The following is a 21,300-nucleotide window of genomic DNA, read 5'->3' on the forward strand; positions in this document are numbered from 1 at the left end:
TAAGTTGCTGTAAGTAAAGATGTGCAGGAGTAGGGTAGGGAAGGCAGAGCGATGTGGATGTGATGAATGGCACAACAGGATGAGGTTGAGTGTGGCTTGGCAGTAACATTTCACGATCTGCTCAGAATATTGAAAGGCTTGTGTCACTGCAGCCTGGTCCTCCTGACCACACCCCTGCTTCTGCCCTCCTGTGCAATGTGCAACCAGGCTGCGTTGATCTCCTGAGGATTTCTCTACAGCCCATGGGAAGGGAAGAGAACCTCCCTGCATGCTGTGGCTACCTCCAGAAGCATATGGGTGCAGCCGTGCATCTTTGTGCCTTGCTTGTCAGTGTTTGCAGCACCTCAATGCTGTCGAACACTGACAGCAGAACTGTCACGAACAATTTGGACATAGCCCCTTTAAGAAAACCGGCCGATGATGCATCATCAAATGACATCATCAGCCCCGCTTCCTATTAATTGGCTGGGAACCTTGTAGGGCAGGCTTAACAAGCCCAATCAATGAAAAATCACTTGGAGAGAGCGGGCTGGAGCAGGCAGCGGGCTGGGACTGCGACACCGACCCTGGCCGCCCCGGACCCGCCTCGGTTGGCGAAATTGCGTCCTAGGTTTCAAAAGCCCGCAAATTATAGAAGAAACTAGTGAAGATAGCAAGTATTTCCACTGTTTGAAGTCCTAAGAAAGAATAAATTAGAGTAGCATGGTGTATAATGTCTTGCTTTCAAGGCAGAAAGGATGCAATGCGGAAGATCATGTGGGATAGTTTATTTACAGTTGGAGCCAACAAGAGAGGCAAGTTCAGAGGAGGTTTGACCATAGTAACGCTGATAAGGTAGAGAAACAAGAGAGATTTGTGACTAAAGCTGATGGGGTATTACCGATCAGGTGACAAGTTTTTTTGCTTTCTGTTCAAGAGCAATCGAAGTGTTAGGAGAGCCTCCCCAGTTATGGAAGGAGCTATGTCCACAATGCTAACGTGGCAAAATTGGTCTAGGGGGATGGAGATTGTTGGCGCAGGGCTTACCTTCCATGCAACGCCATCCAGGTGGCATTGCTGGAGGCATCCGGGATGAAGTTTCTGTCCGGGTCCGTCGTTGCAACTTCCCCACAGCCTCTGGAATTGAGGAATTGTGGGTAATGAAGAGATCTGAGAATGAAAGGGGCCATGCACACTGAAGCAATACAGATTAAAATGAAGTGAAACAATGCAGTTTTCAGCCCTTACTGCCTTTTAAACAATATTTAACATTATAAAGAAGTCCCAAATGTGAATATTCAATGGTTAAAGCTGAATTACCTTCCTAGCCTCAAAAAATGGGAAAACTGCCTCAGCACTAACACAATAGCTCAGCAAGCCAGAGAACGGGCACCGAGGGATTCACACGCAGCACAGTGACAGGATCGGACAAAATCAACATGAATTTACAAAAGGTAAATCGTGCTTGACTAATCTACTGGAATTTTTTGAGGATGTAACTGGTAGAATAGATAAGGGAGAACCAGTGGATATTGTGTATTTGGACTTTCAGAAGGCTTTCGATAAGGTCCCGCATAAGAGATTAGCGTGTAAAGTTAAAGCACATGGGATTGGGGGCAAGGTACTGACTTGGATAGAGAACTGGTTGGCAGACAGGAAGCAAAGAGTTGGAATAAACGGGTCTTTTTCCCAGTGGTGGGCAGTGACTAGTGGGGTACCGCAGGGATTGGTGCTAGGACCCCAGCTATTCACAATATATATTGATGATCTAGACGAGGGAACTAGATGTAATATCTCCAAGTTTGCAGATGACACAAAGCTGGGTGGGCGTGTGTGCTGTGAGCAGGTTGCCGAGAAAATCCAGTATGATTTGAACAGGTTGGGTGATTGGGCAGAAACATGGCAGATGCAGTATAATGTGGATAAATGCGAGGTTATCCACTTTGGTGGCAAAAACAGGAAGGCAGATTATTATCTGAACGGCAATAGATTGGGAGAAGGGGAAGTGCAACGAGACCTGGGTGTCCTTGTGCACCAGTCGCTGAAGGTAAGCATGCAGGTGCAGCAGGCGGTTAAGAAGGCAAATGGTATGTTGGCCTTCGTAGTGAGAGGGTTCGAGTACAGGAACAAGGATGTCTTGCTGCAGTTGTACAGGGCCTTGGTGAGACCACACCTTGAGTATTGTGTGCAGTTTAGGTTGCCTTATCTGAGGAAGGATGTTCTTGCCATGGAGGGAGTGCAGCGAAGATTCACCAGACTGATACCTGGGATGGCAGGAATGACGTATGAAGAGAGATTGGGTTGATTGGGCTTATACTCACTGGAGTTTAGAACAATGAGTGGGGGTCTCATTGAAACTTATAAAATTCTAACAGGACTAGACAGACTAGATGCTGGAAGGATGTTCCCGATGGCGGGGGAGTCCAGAACCAGGGGTCACAGTCTAAGGATAAGGGGTAAGCCATTTAGGACAGAGATGAGGAGGAATTTCTTCACCAAGAGAGTGGTGAACCTGTGGAATTCTCTACCACAGAAGGCAGTTGAGACCAATTCACTAAATATATTCAAGAAGGAGTTAGATGTATTTCTTAAGGCTAAAGGGATCAAGGGATATGGGGAGAAGGCAGGGACAGAGTACTGAGTTTGAATGATCAGCCATGATCTCATTGAATGGCGCAGCAGGCTCGAAGGGCCAAATGGCCTTCTCCTGCTCCTATCTTCTATGTTTCTATGTTTCTACTCCAGCTTTGTGCTGGGGATCAACATCGCAAGATAGGCTTTTGAAGATGCATTCACTCAACTTGACCACTGGTGTGAGCTCATGAAGCTTCTTTGGGCACTGCAGCAAGATGGTGGGGGCAACACTGCTGCCAGTGACGAGCTCGGTGATCTGGTCCCACATCGTTCTTTCTGGAGGACCTGCTGGTGGATAAAGGACCTCTCATGCAGTATTGACCCCCCTGCACACAGCTGGAGAGCTGCATTCGAGACCCTGGGTGCCCCTTCCCTGGCTTGCTGAGCCACTTCAGTTCCAATTTTTGCGGTGCGGAAGGGAATTGAGCTTTAAGAGCTGATGACTCCCTTTTGGGAATTTTTTTCCAAATGTTAATTTATTTTTAAAAGGCAGTGGAGCTGTAAGGGCCGAAAACTACATTTTTCACTTCATTTTTATTTTTTTATCATTTCAGGTGACATTGCCCTTTTAAGCAAACGACAATGCATTGCCCTTTTAATATCCCACAATGCCTAGCAAAATCTCTGCCTCGCTGGAAGATGCAATGCCGCTTTTGGACTCCACATTCGCGACTGATGCCGGGACTAGCGCCACCAGTGTGGGTGTTACACGGTCAGTTTAGCACTGGGCTAAGTACCTTTAGTCCCCAGCGTGAATTTTTCACTCCGACCGGCTGCACCATTTTCGACGGCCATTAACCCGCTGCCGCAGTGTCACTGGCAGCTTTTGTGTCACGGTCGTATTTCTAGGCCCTTAAGGTCTCCACTGGAGAGGGAAAAAAAAGCAAGAATGTTTTAAGCATGCCCTATATTTTTAGAGCACTTTGTATGTGTTTTTTTTAAATTTACCATGATTGGGAAGGAGAGCACTTTGCCTTACAGCTATTCTCGTCTAAAATTAAAATTGACTTATTTACAACATCACTGCACAGAAAAATAGGCTGTTGCAGTTTAGCAAGGAGGAGTTTGGGCCTTATGTTTATATTTACACATGCACGATATATTTTTCTAACATTTGGATTGAGATTATTGATCTGAGATCCCTTTTCCTGTATTTTTCATGAACTGTCCATATTCTCCTTCCTATATTCGCCACACACGTCGATAAATGAAAATTGTGCTGTGTCACAATTTTATGTGAAGCAGTCATGTTGAAACTGAATGGAATTGACTCCAAAATTCCCTTGCCTTGGAAGTTTCACAATTTTCCTTTCCTTAACCACATATTTCCTTATAAAACATGGGAATACTCGCAGTTCCATTATTTACATCAACAGCTAATTGTCATCACTGAATTATCGCTACCCTAACAAACCACAGGAAACAGCCTCAGCAAAACAAGAACTGAAATGGTTCCCTGAAGCACATTGGCTTAATAAATCCTGACGCATTGAGCCTGAGCCACCATGCATTGAAAATGCACACAGTATTGTTTCTTCTTTCTGTCCCTCCAGTTTGTTCCTTTCATACCCTCAAGGTATTCACTCATGCTTGCATACTATTCCACAAGCATAAAACATTCACCCACTAAGCCTTTAAAGGAACAATCATTACTCTATTTTAATTCGGGATCATCTGGAACAACTTCCTTGGTCATAGCAGTGATTTACTCTACGAATCATCCAACCCTATTCATTCTTTTGCTGATAACTCCACTCTAACTGAATCTTCCTTCTGGTTGCACACCCGCAGTGCACACACCTCCAATCCTCTCACTGTGCAATGCTTGTACCTCTACACTTTGATCTCTCTGATGGGAAGCATTCAGGCAGGGTGTAAAACAGATAGCTGATCCGATACTCTCAGTTTCCCATCAAGTGGGTTAGGTTAAGATGACTCCACATATACTTTTGTACTCTTTACGAAAACATTTTATACTTATCCCGTGGGAGTGACTTCTTCCCATTGATGGTTTCACCCTGAATTCTTCTTTGTCCATTGAAGTTCTTGGCCTTACTATTTTCTCTGGCCCCAAATGGAATTCCTACAACACCTCCATTGTTAAAGCTGCTTCCATGAAGCTTCGCATCATCTTTCACGTCAAACAGCTCTGCTAAACTCAAAAAACATTTAGGACTAGAAATTCATCTGTTGAGCGCCACTCCGTAGTGCCACGAAATGGAGCTAAAATGGTGGCCGCCGCTCTTTCGCCAGCTGGTGGCGTGTCCCGCGGCAGCCGCCACATTCCTCTCCCCCTTTGCGCTGCCGGTAACTGGTAGTGCCCTGAAAGAAAAATTGGTGGCGTGGTGACGTCAATCGGTGTGCAACACCGACTTAATGTCACCAACGCGAACTTTGACCCTAGCGCTGGGTCCTAAGCACGCCAGGTAAAACCAGTCCAAAACCTTAAATCCAAACTTACCTTAGTTTTTTCGATTTTATTGAAGCGGTGGTTTGCTGCAATAGGTGTGAAAAGATTTTTAAGTGTGTAGGGAGTGCCGCTGGACACAGAACATGCTGCAAATATTCAGCCAGTCACGTAACATCTGTGGAGAGAAAAACAGAGTTCACGTCTCAGGTCGAAATGCTGCCTGACCAGCCGCATATTTCCAGCATTTTACGCTGTTATTTCACATTTGCAGCACCCGTTTACAGAGGGAAGAGGAAGGCACAGAAGTGGAGGAAGCAGAAGAAGAAGCACCAGCTGTGTCGCCCCCCATGACCTGGCACCAGTGCCCAAAGAAGCTTCATGACCTCAGACCAGTGGTCAAGGTCAGTGAATGCATCTTCAAAAGCCGTCTCCTACCAACTGCATCACTCGCCCCACTTCTCAATGCACAACTCCCCCACTCCCCCACCCACCCACCCCGCAGCCTATCACCTACCGACAATCTGTACCAATCACGAGGAACACTTCCCATTCCTAGCTACACCTCACCCCCTTGGAGGAGATCGAGCTGGCCATTCTTGGAAGAAGCATGGTTGAACTCTTGGCCAGCGGCAGGGCTGAAAGGATACAAGATGCTGTTATCCTCATACATTATCCTCATTCTCGCATGCACCTCTTGCTTTCCCACCCTCCCCTCACCACAACTCCACACTTGTGCCTTCCTCATTTCACACACTCAAGAAATGCAGCCTGCCCAGCCAAGGGTTGACCAAGCAGAGGGAGAGGGAAGAAGAAGAAGAAGAAGAAGAAGAAGACACTCCCAGCGACCAGCCCCTCCGGCAAGGTCATTTGCAGTGACCCCACTGAAAGTCAGTAGCCTTCCACCAGCCATGCTGCAGCCACTGCGGTAGCACTGAGTGACATCAGTAGGATAGGCAAAGGCTCACACAAGACAGTCAAAATGGAATGCATAAGGGTGATGAGTTGGTTTCTTGATGACATATTGGATGGATAGGTGAATAAAGTTGGATTGGAAAATTTGCGTTGTGGTGGCTTTTATTTCAGCATTGTGGCCAAGAGGACATTGTGATGGTCAGTAACAGAGGGAAGGTAAGGTATGGGACAAATGCTGAAAGGGGAATTGCGACTGTGGTCACTGGTAGCGCAGGTGGATGATTACATCCCGAATATTCCAGTCAGAAAGGGGCTGTCGGGGTTGCATCCTTCCTTCTGCTTCCTCCTCTTCTGCTTCTTTCCCCTCTTCATCTTCCTCCTTTGTGTCTTCCTCTTCTGCATCTTCCTCTTCTGCATCTTCCTCTTCTGTTTCTTCCTCCTCTGCATCTTCCTCTTCCCTCTGCCAGCAGATGCTGCAAATCTGAAATAAAAGCATAAAATGCTAGAAATACTCAACTGCTCAGGCAGCATCTCGGCCTGAGACGTGAACTCTGTTTCTCTCTCGACGGATGTTGCCTGACCTGCTGAGTAGTTGCAGCGTTTTCTGTCTTCTCATCCCATCCGAGGCCTTGCCTGCTTCCAGCAACACTCCCTGCACAATTTAAAAACTTTGAACATGTATTGCAGCAAGCCACTACTTCAGTAAAATTTTAAAAATCCGGTCTAAAAACTGAAACACAAACTTACCTGAAAGATGTGTGTGTCCCTTTAAGAGGTGCTGACAGCACCTCTGTCAGTCTGCTGAACGCTGGGTTTCCATGGAGAGCTTAAGACCCAGCGCTGAACTCAGCGCTAAGGTCCAAGTTTGCCGAGGTGACGTTAGGTTGGCGTTGCATTTAAATTTTCACTGCCATCGCTTTTACCGGCAGCGCTGCCAGCCCTCGGACAATGGCGGATACCGCGACACCCGCCACCAGCTGGCTGCCATGTTTTCACAAAATTTTGGCTCTTTCCTGTGGAGGAGGAATTCCTAGAGTGTATACGGGATGGTTTCCTGGACCAATATGTCGAGGAACCAACTAGAGGGTACTGAATTTGGATGATCAGCCATGATCTCATTAAATGGCGGAGTGGGCTCGAGGGGCCGAATGGCCTACTCCTGCTCCTATCTTCTATGTTTCTAATGGGTGGCAGAAGCCAGCCGAATTTTTAGCCCCTTTTGTTTTTGGTCTTCAAACTTAGCAGGGACCTGTTCAGCTGATGTTAATGCTAAGACCTATTAGTCTGTTGGTCCATAGGGAGTAAAGAGAATTGGAGCAATATCAATGCCATGCAATGCTGTCTGATCTAGAACGCTTCAAAAAGCATGGGGGGCCCTCACACAATATAACATAACTTGGTTCAGGCTTTTACCATGAAGACCTGTTTCAAAATCTGTCTCCTTTTGTATCGTGCAGATTTGCCTGTCTCCATTTGTTTTGGTTTTTTGCACAAGCTAGTCGGTGCTGTGTGCTTTTGGTCTCCACCAAAAATAATCTATATCGATATGAGGGTGCGTCCAACATTTCAAATACCTCCTGCCAAGTAAGAGCTTTTTTTTAAAAGCAATGCCTGTTTACTTACCTGATTATACGGCAGAGCGTACTGTGCTGAAAGTATCCCCCCCACCCCCTCCTTTAATCATACGGTAGCATAGTGGTTATGTTGCTGGGCTAGTAATCCCGAGGCCTGGACTAATGATCCATCAGACATGAGTTCAACTCTCAACCACAGCAGCTGGGGAATTTGAAATTCAAAATAATTAAATTAATCTGGAATGCAAAACTAGTTTCAGTAATTGTAACTAACTGTATTGTTGTAAAAACCCATCTGGTTCACTGCTGTCCTTTAGGGAAGGTAATCTGCTGTCCTTACCCGGTCTGGCCTATATGTGACTCCCAACCCACAGCAATGTGGTTGACTCTTAACTACCCTCTGAAACGGCCTAGCAGGCCACTCAGTTGTATTCAAGAAGGCGGCTCACCACTACCTTCTCAAGGGCAATTAGGGATGGGCAATAAATGCTGGCCTTGAATGAATTTTAAAAAAATCACTTTTGCCTGAAGGATTGGTGGAAGCAATGCGAAGTAACATTGATTTTGACACGTCTCAGTCATTTGTAACGTAGTTAATGGGATCTGCAGAGACAAGCCTCACTATGAACTGGCACTAATCCAGCTTGCTTTCTCTAGCCTTGGAATGAAATGCTTAATGCAATTGACTGAAGAGCTGTCACAAGTGAGAAAATAATTTCTACTAATGCCTGCTAATTGACATGATTAGTTAGAAGCCTTTGGTTACTAACGCAGTTGGCAAGTTTAATAGACTGTTCTGGTGGCAGAACGGAGCGCAGGCGAATGAGAACCTTGTTCGAAAAATAGTTTATTAAAAGTAAGTCGAAGTCCAAGGCCTAATTAAAGAAATGTTTCAGCATAGTTGGCAAAGGTCTTTTGGTGCACTAAGGGCCTTTGTTGAGGCTGCCAGTTTGTCGCTGTCATTCAGCAGAGTTAGGGAAGAGTGGCATTAATTAGAAGCACACTGCTTTGGCAGCAATGGACGGGAAATCAGAGGGAAGATTGTTTTAGTTTTCCTTTCCACACCCTGCCTACTTAAAGCCAGCCCTGGCAGAGACTCTTCTAGATTAGGTAAGGGTGTGGACTACTTGCTTGGACTGGAAGATGTAACAATGGGGGTCATTTTAAACCTCAAAAATGGGTGGGTTGGGGCCGGTCTCAACCCCAACCCACAATCCACCTCCAAGCTGCCCACTTCCGGGTTTAACAGAGGTGGGACGGTGATAGCGGGTTTCGGGGAGAAGGTAAGTGTCCTTACAGCACTGCTTGTGGGCCAGGAAGCGCATGAGTGCTTGCTCCCAGCCCACCAAGCTATCTTCTTCACTGCTATCAGACGCCTCCCACCCCATACAAAGACCCCTGGAATCGGACTCCCCCCTATCGAAAGACCCCTTCGGACTGGTAGCATTGTGGTTATGTTACTAGACTAATGAATCTGTAGACGTGAGTTCAAATGCCACCACATGCGCCTGCGGAATTTAAATTCAGTTAATTAAATAAATCAGGAATTGAACAAAGCTAGTAACAGTGACCATGAAACTATCGGATTGTTGTAAAAACCCATCTGGTTCACCAATGTTCTTTGGGAAGGAAATCTGCCATTCTTACCTGGTCTGGCCTACATGTGACTCCAGACCCCCAGCAATGTGGTTGACTCTTAACTGCTTCTACCACCTAGAAAGACAAGGGCAGCAGGCACATGGAAACACCACCCCTTCCAAGTCACACACCATCCTGACTTGGAAATATATCGGCCGTTCCTTCATCGTCGCTGGGTCAAAATCCTGGAACTCCCTCCCTAACAGCACTGTGGGAGCACCTTCACCACACGGACTAAGGCGGCTCACCACCACCTTCTCAAGGGCAACTAGGGATGGGCAATAAATGCTGGCCTTGCCAGCGACGCCCACCTCCCGTGAACAAATAATTTTTAAAAAAGGATTGGGGAGCCGACCGTTCCTCACCAGCTCCTGGGGCTATGGACTCCTCCGGGGTGCTCCCCGCCCAACAGGCAGCCAAGACTGTCAATCAGGCTGTCTTCCAGGCGGGGGACCTGCTGAAAAAGAAAGACGCAAAACTCCACACCGTGCGGGGAAACCGCCTTCCGGGTTTCCCAAACAAAACTCCTCCCCCATCGCATACGCAACCCACCCCAGTCAACATCGGGGCCAATGTGTCTGAAAAGGGTGAGGGGCAAAGAAAGAGAAATAAATGTAATTTCAGGGTCTTTTTAATGTACAGTAGGTCCAATTCTGCACTCTCGTCCAGGAGCAGTGCTCACCGTGACAGAATCAGGAATTAAAATTGAGATCAGCAGAGGAATTAAGAAGGATTTGTTCAGAATAAAGACTGACAGGTCCCGCTGGCCTCTCCTCAGGTGGTCGTAAGAGACCTTGCTGAGACAGCAGGAACAGAATGAACATGATAACCGCTGTCTAAAAGGAGCCTGATCAGGTTACAGCTGCAGTCTCCGCATATTAGTCAAGAGAGCTTCAAAGATGTGATGAGGCAATGGTCTGCAGTCAGTTCCACATGAACGGTTTGGAGAAGACAGTTGCAAAGGAAGAGGTGAAGGGGCTTTGAGCATTCAGTCTAAAGCTGAAGATTTTGTCACGAGAAGAACAGAGGTCTAAGATTGTGTGTTGCCTGGAGAAGGGGCGTAACCCAGGATCAGGCATCCTGAGGAAGTGATGTCAGGAACATCAGGGAACACCAATGTGAAGAAGAATTCTCCTTCTGCTATGAGGACTGATCACCCTCTGCGGTCGATTCGCATTCCCTGCTTAAAGGTCGTATTTGTTTATATTTGGGTTGGGTTACTGAAGTAAGATATTAAAAATTGGATTTAATAAGGAAAAACAAACCAGGATTCATCTGTAACACCAATATACAAAATGGAGGGAATAGGTTAATTTGTGCTCTGAGTTGAACAATAGAAGTCTGTAAAAATTGTATAAACCCAGATAAGGTTTAAACAGGACTATGGGTTAACTGCGGAGAGATTAAAACTGTCAAAACAACCCCTTAGAAAGAGGGAGAGATATATGGGTTCGGCCACGCGAGTCGACACCTTTGCACTTAAGGGTTTGTTAAGTGTGAAGCTCAATAGGGTTCTATTCTTTTAACTAACTAAAGTGTTTTTGCTCTGTAGAAATAATTCAAGAGAGAGAGACAGAAAGTCTGCGGATTGCCCGCTTTGGAAAGATCTACTATCTTAGAGAAATACTTAGAAAGACCAAGCCATCTGACAACAGCAAATGGACGATCGTAAAGTAATAAAATTGAGGCCCGGGTTATGAGAAAGTAACAGGACCAACTGATAACGAAATGTGAGATTTGTAAGCGACTGGAAGAATGGAATGTCATGGTTTTATAATTACAATTTAACTATAATTCTGTATATGTTAATAAGCTTATCCCCGCCTTTAGGGCAGGGCCTTAAGTTTTGTATAACTGTGTGAACCTCAAGAGATTCGGTGGAGTTGGAGCCTTGTGTTGGGACACAAGAGCCATAGCTCCCCAGGCCTGAATAAACCGTTTTTACTTCAATTATTGGGTCTGTCTTTCTTACAACAAGCCAGTGTTGTCGACTGTGTATATCACTCAGTCCACACTTTGGGGGCTTACATCAATTGGCGACGAGGATGGGATGTGCGTTCTGAACCAGACTCTCGGACAGCGTTAACCTAAGACGGGTGAGTATGTTTTAATTACCACCTGTAAAATTAGGGGTTAATCGCTGGCGAGACGGTGAGTCAGAATCGACGTATAAAAGAACTATAAAAAGACACCCTTAATTGAAGGCGGTTAAAAAGATAGGGATAAGGTGTTCCCTAAGCCGTATAACGGCGAACCGACGGGGCGGAAAACCCTGGGAGGCAGAGAAGTCCTCATTTAGCCGTAGGTAGGCGAACCGACGGGGCGGAAAACCCTGGGAGGCAGAGAAGTCCTCATTTAGCCGTAGGTAGGCGAACCGACGGGGCGGAAAACCCTGGGAGGCAGAGAAGTCCTCATTTAGCCGTAGGTAGGCGAACCGACGGGGCGGAAAACCCTGGGAGGCAGAGAAGTCCTCATTTAGCCGTAGGTAGGCGAACCGACGGGGCGGAAAACCCTGGGAGGCAGAGAAGTCCTCATTTAGCCGTAGGTAGGCGAACCGACAGGGGCGGAAAGACCCCTACCCCGGGGAGGCGGGAAATCCTCTTTATCCGTGAGATGGCGAAATCTCAACAATTGAATGAATGGGTGCACCGTGGTGAGTGAATGAGATAAAACCCTGCGGTCATAAGGAGGTTAGAATGGACAAGGGTGAGGTCTGTCCCCAGCACCTAGCCTGAGCCTGAATTAAGAGGACAGTAGTCCCACGTGACGGCCAGGATCAAGTAGGACGCCGGGAGCTACAGACCCCACAGTACCGAAACCTCGGGACTAAAGGGTTGGTGTGTGTCTAACGAAACAAAGTGACTAATAGAAAGCAAGAAACTAATGAAGGTGACGCTATGGGGCGAACAACGTAGCGTACAAACCTAATTCCTCAACATCGTGAATTATGCGTGAAACATAGCAGTTAGTTATGACTAAGAGGGTGGAAGAAGAATCCTCAAGGGACCTGGATTCTATAACCCGACTCCTGGAAAATAAAAAGAAACAGTGCAGAGAGCCAAAGGCTTGGTGGGGAGGAGCTAAAGATAAAGAGGCAACAGATAATGTAAGGAATTGAAACAGAAGGGAGAGATAAAGAAGGAAAAAGATCTAATTTGCAGGCGAACCAATTTGAAACCCCAGCAAAAAAAAAAAAACAAACAAACAGGGATTTGGAAACTAGGGAAAGATGTTGAGTCAGATTTAAAAAGGAAGGAAAAGATAAACTTAAAGCTTTACCAACATGGAAGTTATTAGCATCTGTACCAAGACAAGTAAAACACGAGATTTGCTGAGTGAAAGGAACCTTAGACATATGCTGAAATTACAATTTGTATACAAATGTGTGAGTGTGGATGTTTTCCTGATTAGGAATGTTTAAGAGGATTCAATATTCCTTTGTCTGAAAATCTGTCCGTTAAGAAAAAGAAATGTCTGCTGTGTGTTGTAGCTCCACCCACTTCTCTGTGTTAAAGTAAAAGCATTTAACCCCTTTGTCTTGTCGGGGATTTTGGAAGTTTAAGAATGTGCAAATAAGATTGTGCCCTCAGAATGAAAAAAACCTATTACAATTTAAGTTAAGCTGAAGTGTAAAAACTGAGCAGAGCAACAAAAAGTTTGTTTAATGAAAGATTAAGTTTCAGTCTAAGATCTAACCTTGAAGTTATGAGGTAAATTAACCTATTAAAACCAGACTTTCATTGTGGCCACAGTGAAATTCTGGTTGATGTAAATTGGTGTAGTCCAAATTGAATAAGATAACTCAACTCCGCAAGAATATCCGATAGTGGCAGGTCCCTCTACAATATTTAATTGACTATGGTACTGGAAGCCTTATAGAAGGCGGGACTAGAGTTAAACCTTAGAAAGGTATAGGTAGGGAAGGATGAAGTAGTCTACCTAGGATACATAGTGACACAAGGGAAGAGACAAATGCCCAAAAACAGATGGGAGGGGCATTAGGACTGGCTGCGTGCTTTGATTGCTCGCAAGCTTCTAGGGATGGCAGCAGGAAGGGACCGCGCCAGAGAGGGGAGGGGGATCCGAGGATGTTTGTTGATGCATTGGTAGGGGGCCGACAGTGCAAAATGTTAATAGACACAGGAGCCACAATCTCATTGACAGACTTACCCTTACCCCGAACAAAACTTTCAGTTAGTATAGCAGGAATCGGTGGACGAAGAATCAGGGCTTATAAGAGCGAAACAGTCTTACTAGAAATTGGCTATAATAATAATACCTACACAGTTGTGGGTATGCGAGAGCACCGAAGGAACAATCCTAGGGATAGATATACTGCGAGAAGTAGGAGCTTTAGTCGACCCTAAAGCGAATGAAGTGTACTGGCCCCCAGATTATAAGTCAAACAAACAGGCAGGCCCGGGAAACAAAGTAGAAATGGCCCAGCCTATACAGGATTTGATCAAAGGGGGGTAGCCAAAGGAAAATGTGTAAACCTATATAGATAGTCGGAATGCCTTTGGGGTGGTGTCTGATTACATGATAGCGGGAGTAGGCAGGGATATATGACACCAGGAGAAGACCCGTAAGAGACAAGAATATAATCAAAGAATTAGTAGGAACCTCTCTCCTACCCAAAGAGTCCGTAATAATAAATTAAAGCACACAAGAGGATGGGCAGTTAAACGATCAACTGAGAGAGGGAATCTGACCAATGAAGCCCAAATGTTCATGTTGAATCAAAGTGTGAAACCACAACTGTCTTTCAGTCAGGGATGTTTTTTGGGTTGCGTGAAGTGACGCAATAATGTTTAGCTCCACCTTCAAAAGCCTGCGAAGGAGTTAACCCTTTCCACTGACAGCTGTTTGAGTTCACCAAGTAACAACTTCAGTATTACTGAACAGAATTTAAAGATATTGGACATTATTAAATGTAAATTTCTTAATGTTGAGTTAATATTTCCCCACAGTGATAGAAGGAAAATTAGGATTTGATAAATGGAAGTTATCTTATAAACTAATTGCAGCACCATCTCAAACGGCAGGGAGACTGCTTGGGAAGCTGTCCTGTTACCCAAAGATAAATCTGGACAGATAGTTAGAGACATGAGGCCAAAGACCAACAGATTATACGGGATCGAGAACAGGATACACGGGACGACCAGAAGGAGGTCTTAGCAATAGATAGCAAAGTGATAACAGAAATAATGCCAGCCAAACCAGGGCTAGCACCCAGATGGTCAGGACCTTATGAAGTATTAATGAATAATGACACATGTGCTCATGTAGATGGGTCTGGAACGGGTAAAGGAAGGTGGAAACACTGGACTCAGTTAAAAATATATAAGAAGGACAATGAGTAAACCAGAGATGGTGCCCTTTTTGACAGAGTGAGGAGTATACTAGAAGATATAAAGAATGGGAAGGGGAGTTACTACATACATCAATGATAGGGCTGTGTATGATGATAATAGGCTGTGTATGATGATATTATATGCCATAGTTAGCATCTTCAGGTATGTCTGGGGACAGAGCCACAGAACAAGAAATGAACCAGATGTACAGCATTTTGAACTGATAAAATGGATAAGAGCAGAATAATTCTAACTGGCTGGTGACGACCAGCCCCCTTTTTGTAATTACAGGAACATTGGACGTCCGGAATGAGATGGAGCGTCCTCGCCTTGATTCTAGGGATAAATATAAGTATTGCCATTATCGAGGGGGATTAGTAATAAGGAGAACACAGGATGAGGTGTATTTTAGTGTAGCACATAGAGTTACTAAGCTTGCCATTAATATGAGTACTTTTGAGATACAAAACAAACTTGGAACTCCCTGTGGGTAAAACAATTAGAGGATCCACAGGAAAAATCTATCTTACAAAGATGTAAGAAACGGGAGTATTGGAAACGACCGGAGCAGGGTATGCGGCCGGGTTAGCAACAGTCAATAGCTTGGACATAGAAGGAGTAAACGAAGGAGTAGAAGAATTACAAGCAAAAATAGAGAAGTTACTAAAACAAGCTACTGGAAATAGCCAGCAATTGACACTGGCAGGGAAACCAAACAATAATGCAATTGTCGGGGGTGGAAGAGATAGTAGCCCCCATGCAGAAACAATCAATACAATTATTGATAGACTTAATAATGCTTCTCGCCAAACCGATAAGGAACTAATATGTGCCACGTAGGGCTCATAGCTATTGTCGAATGCTCAGCATAATATGAGGCAAATAAATAATGGACAGATCCCTGATTGGATTACTAATAAGGATCTGGAACCTTGGATTGACACAAATAAAAGCCTATGTAAGGAATGTAAAATGGGACAAGTATACCGGGCAGGCGATTGTCTGACCCCATGGACTAAGATGATTGGCTTTGTACTGGCCATCCCACAATTCCCAGAAGGGGGACAACTCCGATACGACGTGATTAATATATGAGAAGTGCAAAGGGAAAGTGGGTTAAATATCATGATGTCCCTACCAAGACACTTTGGGAAAGGGATGAAGATAATAAACAGAAGAATGAAACCTAAAGGGGGGTGGTAGTGGACGGGTGCCACCACAAGGGAAGGACATGGGTGTGCACACACCCCCCCACCGAGGGAGACACATCAGAGTACGGATTTACGAAAATTACCAATTGCACCCTCGAGGTTCACCCAAGGGGATACACTGGACCCGGGTAGCATCAAGGAACAATGGGACCTGTTGTGTCACCACAATTGAACAGAAATATGAATATCAAGATATGGCTTATACCATTCCACAACCAAACCGTTGTTTTGGTCTAAAGATACCTACACAGATAGGAAAACCTGGTCATTTGATAATATGAGACTTACTAAAAAGGGTTGAAACTTATGTCATACCAGAGCCCAAGGCAATTCCTAAGTTAGAGGAAGCTTGGCAGAAGTTACGGCAGGAAACAAAGGAAATTTCAAAGTACTATCATAAAATAGAAGAAGGCTTAAAGAAACAACAAAAAGACATTAGTACAACATTAGAGGAAACTCACCCACGTCCTCATATTTTGACAATTGGGGATCAGGATGGTCGGGGACTTTGGGCGCCTCGGTGGTACAAGGCATAATGATATTCCTCTTGATTGTTATTCTGATATATTGTGTATTTTTATTTCTCCAGTGCCTTTGTGCCAGAATGAGTAAGGCCGAAATTGGTGCAGTGAAGGAAGTAGAGCCTGAGGAGGGGCAGGTAGCGATGTTAAGAATGGACAACTCCCCTGCCTCTCCAAGGCAAATGGTGTAAGACGCGATGGGAAGCGACTGAAATTATGTGGGATTAATTGGGCATGGTAATTAAAGACCGGGCCGGCCAACCGTAAGATGGAGGTGGCAGAAGGAGGGTGGCAGAAGGAGGGTGGTGAATGAGGACTGGTGTGTGATGACAGTCTCGAATTGGCACGTCACACACCCCACGTGGGAATGAGGGACAGGCTTGAGCAGGAAAGCCTCAACCATTAGTGTAGGGTCTAAGGGGCCCCGGGAATGGTTACACCGGACGGAGTGCATAAAGGAAAGCCCACCCTAAAGGAAAGACCACCGTAAAGGAAAGACCACCATACCACAGAGGGGGAAGTCGGCCTCCAAATTGATAAGATATATATACATGTATAACCTAAACTGGTAGAAGGCCAGGGAGTGCACGCTCTGGCAGACACCAGGAAGTGGAAATACATGTTGACCTGTTTGGAGCAATTGTCCAAAGGTCAAAAGGGGGGACTGAAGTAAGATATTAAAAATTGGATTTAATAAGGAAAAACAAACCAGGATTCATCTGTAACACCAATATACAAAATGGAGGGAATAGGTTAATTTGTGCTCTGAGTTGAACAATAGAAGTCTGTAAAAATTGTATAAACCCAGATAAGGTTTAAACAGGACTATGGGTTAACTGCGGAGAGATTAAAACTGTCAAAACAACCCCTTAGAAAGAGGGAGAGATATATGGGTTCGGCCACGCGAGTCGACACCTTTGCACTTAAGGGTTTGTTAAGTGTGAAGCTCAATAGGGTTCTATTCTTTTAACTAACTAAAGTGTTTTTGCTCTGTAGAAATAATTCAAGAGAGAGAGACAGAAAGTCTGCGGATTGCCCGCTTTGGAAAGATCTACTATCTTAGAGAAATACTTAGAAAGACCAAGCCATCTGACAACAGCAAATGGACGATCGTAAAGTAATAAAATTGAGGCCCGGGTTATGAGAAAGTAACAGGACCAACTGATAACGAAATGTGAGATTTGTAAGCGACTGGAAGAATGGAATGTCATGGTTTTATAATTACAATTTAACTATAATTCTGTATATGTTAATAAGCTTATCCCCGCCTTTAGGGCAGGGCCTTAAGTTTTGTATAACTGTGTGAACCTCAAGAGATTCAGTGGAGTTGGAGCCTTGTGTTGGGACACAAGAGCCATAGCTCCCCAGGCCTGAATAAACCGTTTTTACTTCAATTATTGGGTCTGTCTTTCTTACAACAAGCCAGTGTTGTCGACTGTGTATATCACTCAGTCCACACTTTGGGGGCTTACATCAGGTTATAATAAACTTGAGTAAAAAGGGAACAATCTGTGTTGGTGCTTCTCATTTCTCAGGTGCTGAACATTATAAACCTGTGGGGAGAATTATCTAAAAGATCATTTTCTCATTGTTGGTACACAGCTCTGTATTTCCTGTCCACTGATGTTAGTGGGTTAGAGAATCATGGAGTGAGCAGCTGTGAGCAATGAGATTACGGAATCGGACTTAATATGCTTTAGATTGTGGAGCATATAAACATAGGGGGAAAAATTGGGTCGCGCCCCCTTTGGGGCGTTAACTTCGCCAGGGTGCTATTTTTAGCTCCCCGAAAAAATTAACGCCCCGGTGCCCAAAATTGAATGGCAGCGCCCCAAGTAGGAGGCGGGGCGCTACTGGAAGCGCTCCTCCTCCCTCTTGGGGCTCTCCCATTGAATATCGCAGCGCTACGTGCAGCAGCGCCACACGCGCCAGCACATAGCGCCGTGGTACTACAGGCCTCCCTCCCCTGACTAAAGGGGAGGGGCCTAGTGCGGTGCGCACCGGGGCCCTGCTGGACCACTGGGGAGTGGGGTGCCAGCAAACGAGCCCGGCACGCGAGAGGAGCACCGGGCTGACCGATTGCGGCCGGCACCCTGCAGGAGGAGGCGAGAGGGGGCAGGTGCTGGCAGGCCGCCCAAAAAAATGGCGTCATCGCCGGAGGCGCAGCGCCGCAGGGTGCTACCGGCTACTGCTACTGCTAGCCTGCTGCTGAATTTCATGGGAGGTGTTAGCGGTGTCGCGCCCGGGCACTAGGTGCCTTGCACCCTCGGAGCGCTAACGGGAGGCACAAAGCAACCAAATTTTTCCCCCATAGAATTGGGACAGCAAGCCTGATTTTTCCACAGGTCACCTAGAATCTATCCTGTTATTATCGGTAAAGGTTAACCTATCGACCCCCCAGATCTGTCTTATTCAACTGTGACTTGCTCCTCCACACATTCCGTCCTATGGAATGCTATTCTGAACCTTGTCCACTAACCCCAATGATGCAGTGGTCCATTGTATCATTCCCACCAGCAGCAAAGCCAGGATTAACCAAGGACTGATCCTGAGACCTTTCACTGGCTTCACCAACTAAGCTAAATTTGAAGTTATATGAACATGCATTAACGCACCCATTTTAACAATCTATCACTCTGCAATCCTCAGATCTATGCAGCTTTGTCTCTTATGAATGTTTGCATGTTTGATTACAGAGAGACATGTAGTTATTATGGCTGACAACTCTGGTTTGACTTATTTCTGGAGGTTTGATCACGTGGCAATTGGGACAGCGAGTAAGGAGAGTGAGGGGACCAAATGTTTCTGACTTAGAATTTGGAAGCGGAAAGCAACAAACACTGGAGTAAGAACAAGAGTCTGAAAACCACTGATGTTGCAAAAGGTTGGGGCCAACAATGCTATCCTGCACCAGTAGTAAATATCAACAGCTTTTCAGAGCAAAACCACTCAACAGAGAGTCTGAGCAGACAAGGCCAAAATTCCTTTGAGGTTTTACTTCGTAATATCCTGTTTTGTCCCAGCTGAAACACGCTCACTCCCGCAAGACAAGGGCACCAAAAAACAGATGGCCTCGGAGGTCAAAGAGGCCGGCCACGAGCAGGTAAAGAAAAGTGTTAACCACAGGTGTGGACCGGGAAGTGCGAACTCTATGGGCTGGATTTTCCGGGAGGTCAGCAGGTGCGATCGGTGGTGGGTCGGGTGGGAAAGTGTTTTTTTCCCACAGCGGGTCGGGACCCCGTTGTGAACCCGCTGCCACACGCTTTGCCCGATTACGGGTCTGTCAGCGCTGAGCAGACCCAACACACAGTTCACAGTGGCGGGGGACCCAATTTAGGTAATTAGTGGCTTGTTTAGAGCCACTTAAGAATGAATTTCAGCTCACCTTCTGCATTTGACAGCTCGCCCATGGGATCCACGCTGGTCGTGAACCACGTCTGTTGAGCTGAGGTGGGAGTTCAGTGGCCATTGAATCAGCTGTTGAGTTGACAGCTTCAAATGTACAATAAAAGCTCCCACCTTACAGAGATATCTTCCCTCAGCCACAAACTCTTCCTCACTGCATTTCCACAACAGATTCACCATGCTGCGAGTCTTTACACAAGTCTCCATCCAGTCTGACCTCATTACCGCTCTCATCATTGACACATCGCTTCTGTCATCTCTACTTCACCTGCCATCTATTCCATCAACAGGGGTGCCCTTTATACTGTCTCACCTTGGTCTTCAGAATCCCACCACGATCAGCCCCAACACCAGCAGCACCAGGCACACCAGCAGCACCAACAACACCACCACCAACCTTCTCTGCAATCACCTGATGCTGCACAGGACAGAGGGCATCAGAACCCAACCATATTGCAGCCTGGGAGGCCAGGGACGGAGGGAGTCATGGGAGAGCCTGGGTGCAGCCGTGCATCTCTGTGCAGTGCTTATCAGTCTTTGCAGCACCTCAATGCTGTAGAACACTGACAGCACAACTGTCAAAATCAATTTGGGCATGGTCTCTTTAAGGAAACCAGCTGATGGCACGTCATTCAAGTGACATCATCAGATCCGCTTCCTTCAATTGGCAGGCTTAACAAGCCCAATCAGGGGAAAATAATTTTGCAGAGTGGGGTGGAGCCAGCAGCGGGGTTGTACCCTGCCATCGACCCCGGCCACACCGGACCCACCGAGGTAGGTGAAATCGCAGCCAATATCTCCATCTTTGGCTCGACATCAATTTTTGCCTGATTATTGCCTTGGAGCACCTTGGGACATTTTTCTACATTAAAGGCTTCATATAAATGCAAGTTATTGTTGTTGCATAACAATCTACAGCCAGGTAGCTAACTTCTGGTTGCAACAGTTAAAATACTTACCATGGTTTTCATTGGATTGCTCAACTTACCATCAATGGTTATGAAAAAGAAGTTGCAAACATGGAAAATTCTGTTGCTATAACTGTGTGATGACTACGATCTGAACATAGTTTTGACTAAATCTTGCATACAAGATGGTTCTAGCTAACAAAACTCTTAATTCTGCTTGTCTGCAGATTATCTCTATTAGTAGCTTAGCAATCACCCAATGTAGTGAAATGGTTTTCACTATTATAACTGAGAAAATTACAACAGTCAGCAATGGTTGTCATTCCGTGATTTCAACAGGCAGCAGAGGAGACTATTGCTCACTTTGTCTCACAGTTAAATGAGTTAAACTCCCAAAGCATTCGGCTTCACATTACATAGAACGTACAGCGCGCAGACAGGCCATTCAGCCCAACTCGCCCATGCCGTTCTTTATGCTCCACACGAGCCTCCGCCCACCCTGCTTCATCTCGCCCTATCAGCATAACCTTCTATTCCTTTCTCCCTCATGTACTTAGCTAACTGCCCCTTAAATGCTCCTATGCTATTCGCCTCAACTACTCCATGTGGTTGTAACGTCTACATTCTAACCACTCTCTGGGTAAAGAAGTTTCTCCTGAATTCCCTTATTGGATTTATTAGTGACTATCTTCTATTTGTGTCCTCTAGTTTTGGACTCCCACAAGGGGAAACATCTTTCCTACATCGACCCTAT

At 45.7% G+C, this 21,300-nt stretch overlaps 1 long non-coding RNA gene across 1 annotated transcript in view; it reads left to right on the top strand.

Annotated features, from left to right (window-relative positions):
* Positions 1 to 17,627, top strand: part of LOC147111451 (uncharacterized) — a 28,155-nt gene extending 10,528 nt beyond the window's left edge. The window contains exons 2-3 of the long non-coding RNA XR_015079690.1: positions 3,168 to 3,325; positions 10,700 to 17,627. This is a non-coding gene — a long non-coding RNA (uncharacterized LOC147111451). The remainder of the gene's footprint in view (positions 1 to 3,167; positions 3,326 to 10,699) is intronic.
* Positions 17,628 to 21,300: the final 3,673 nt, after the last annotated feature.

This window comes from Somniosus microcephalus, chromosome 10 (genome assembly GCF_052327205.1).
Source record: "Somniosus microcephalus isolate GS21.2 chromosome 10, FLI_Smic_1.0, whole genome shotgun sequence".
In the NCBI taxonomy this organism is placed as follows: Eukaryota; Metazoa; Chordata; class Chondrichthyes; order Squaliformes; family Somniosidae; genus Somniosus; species Somniosus microcephalus.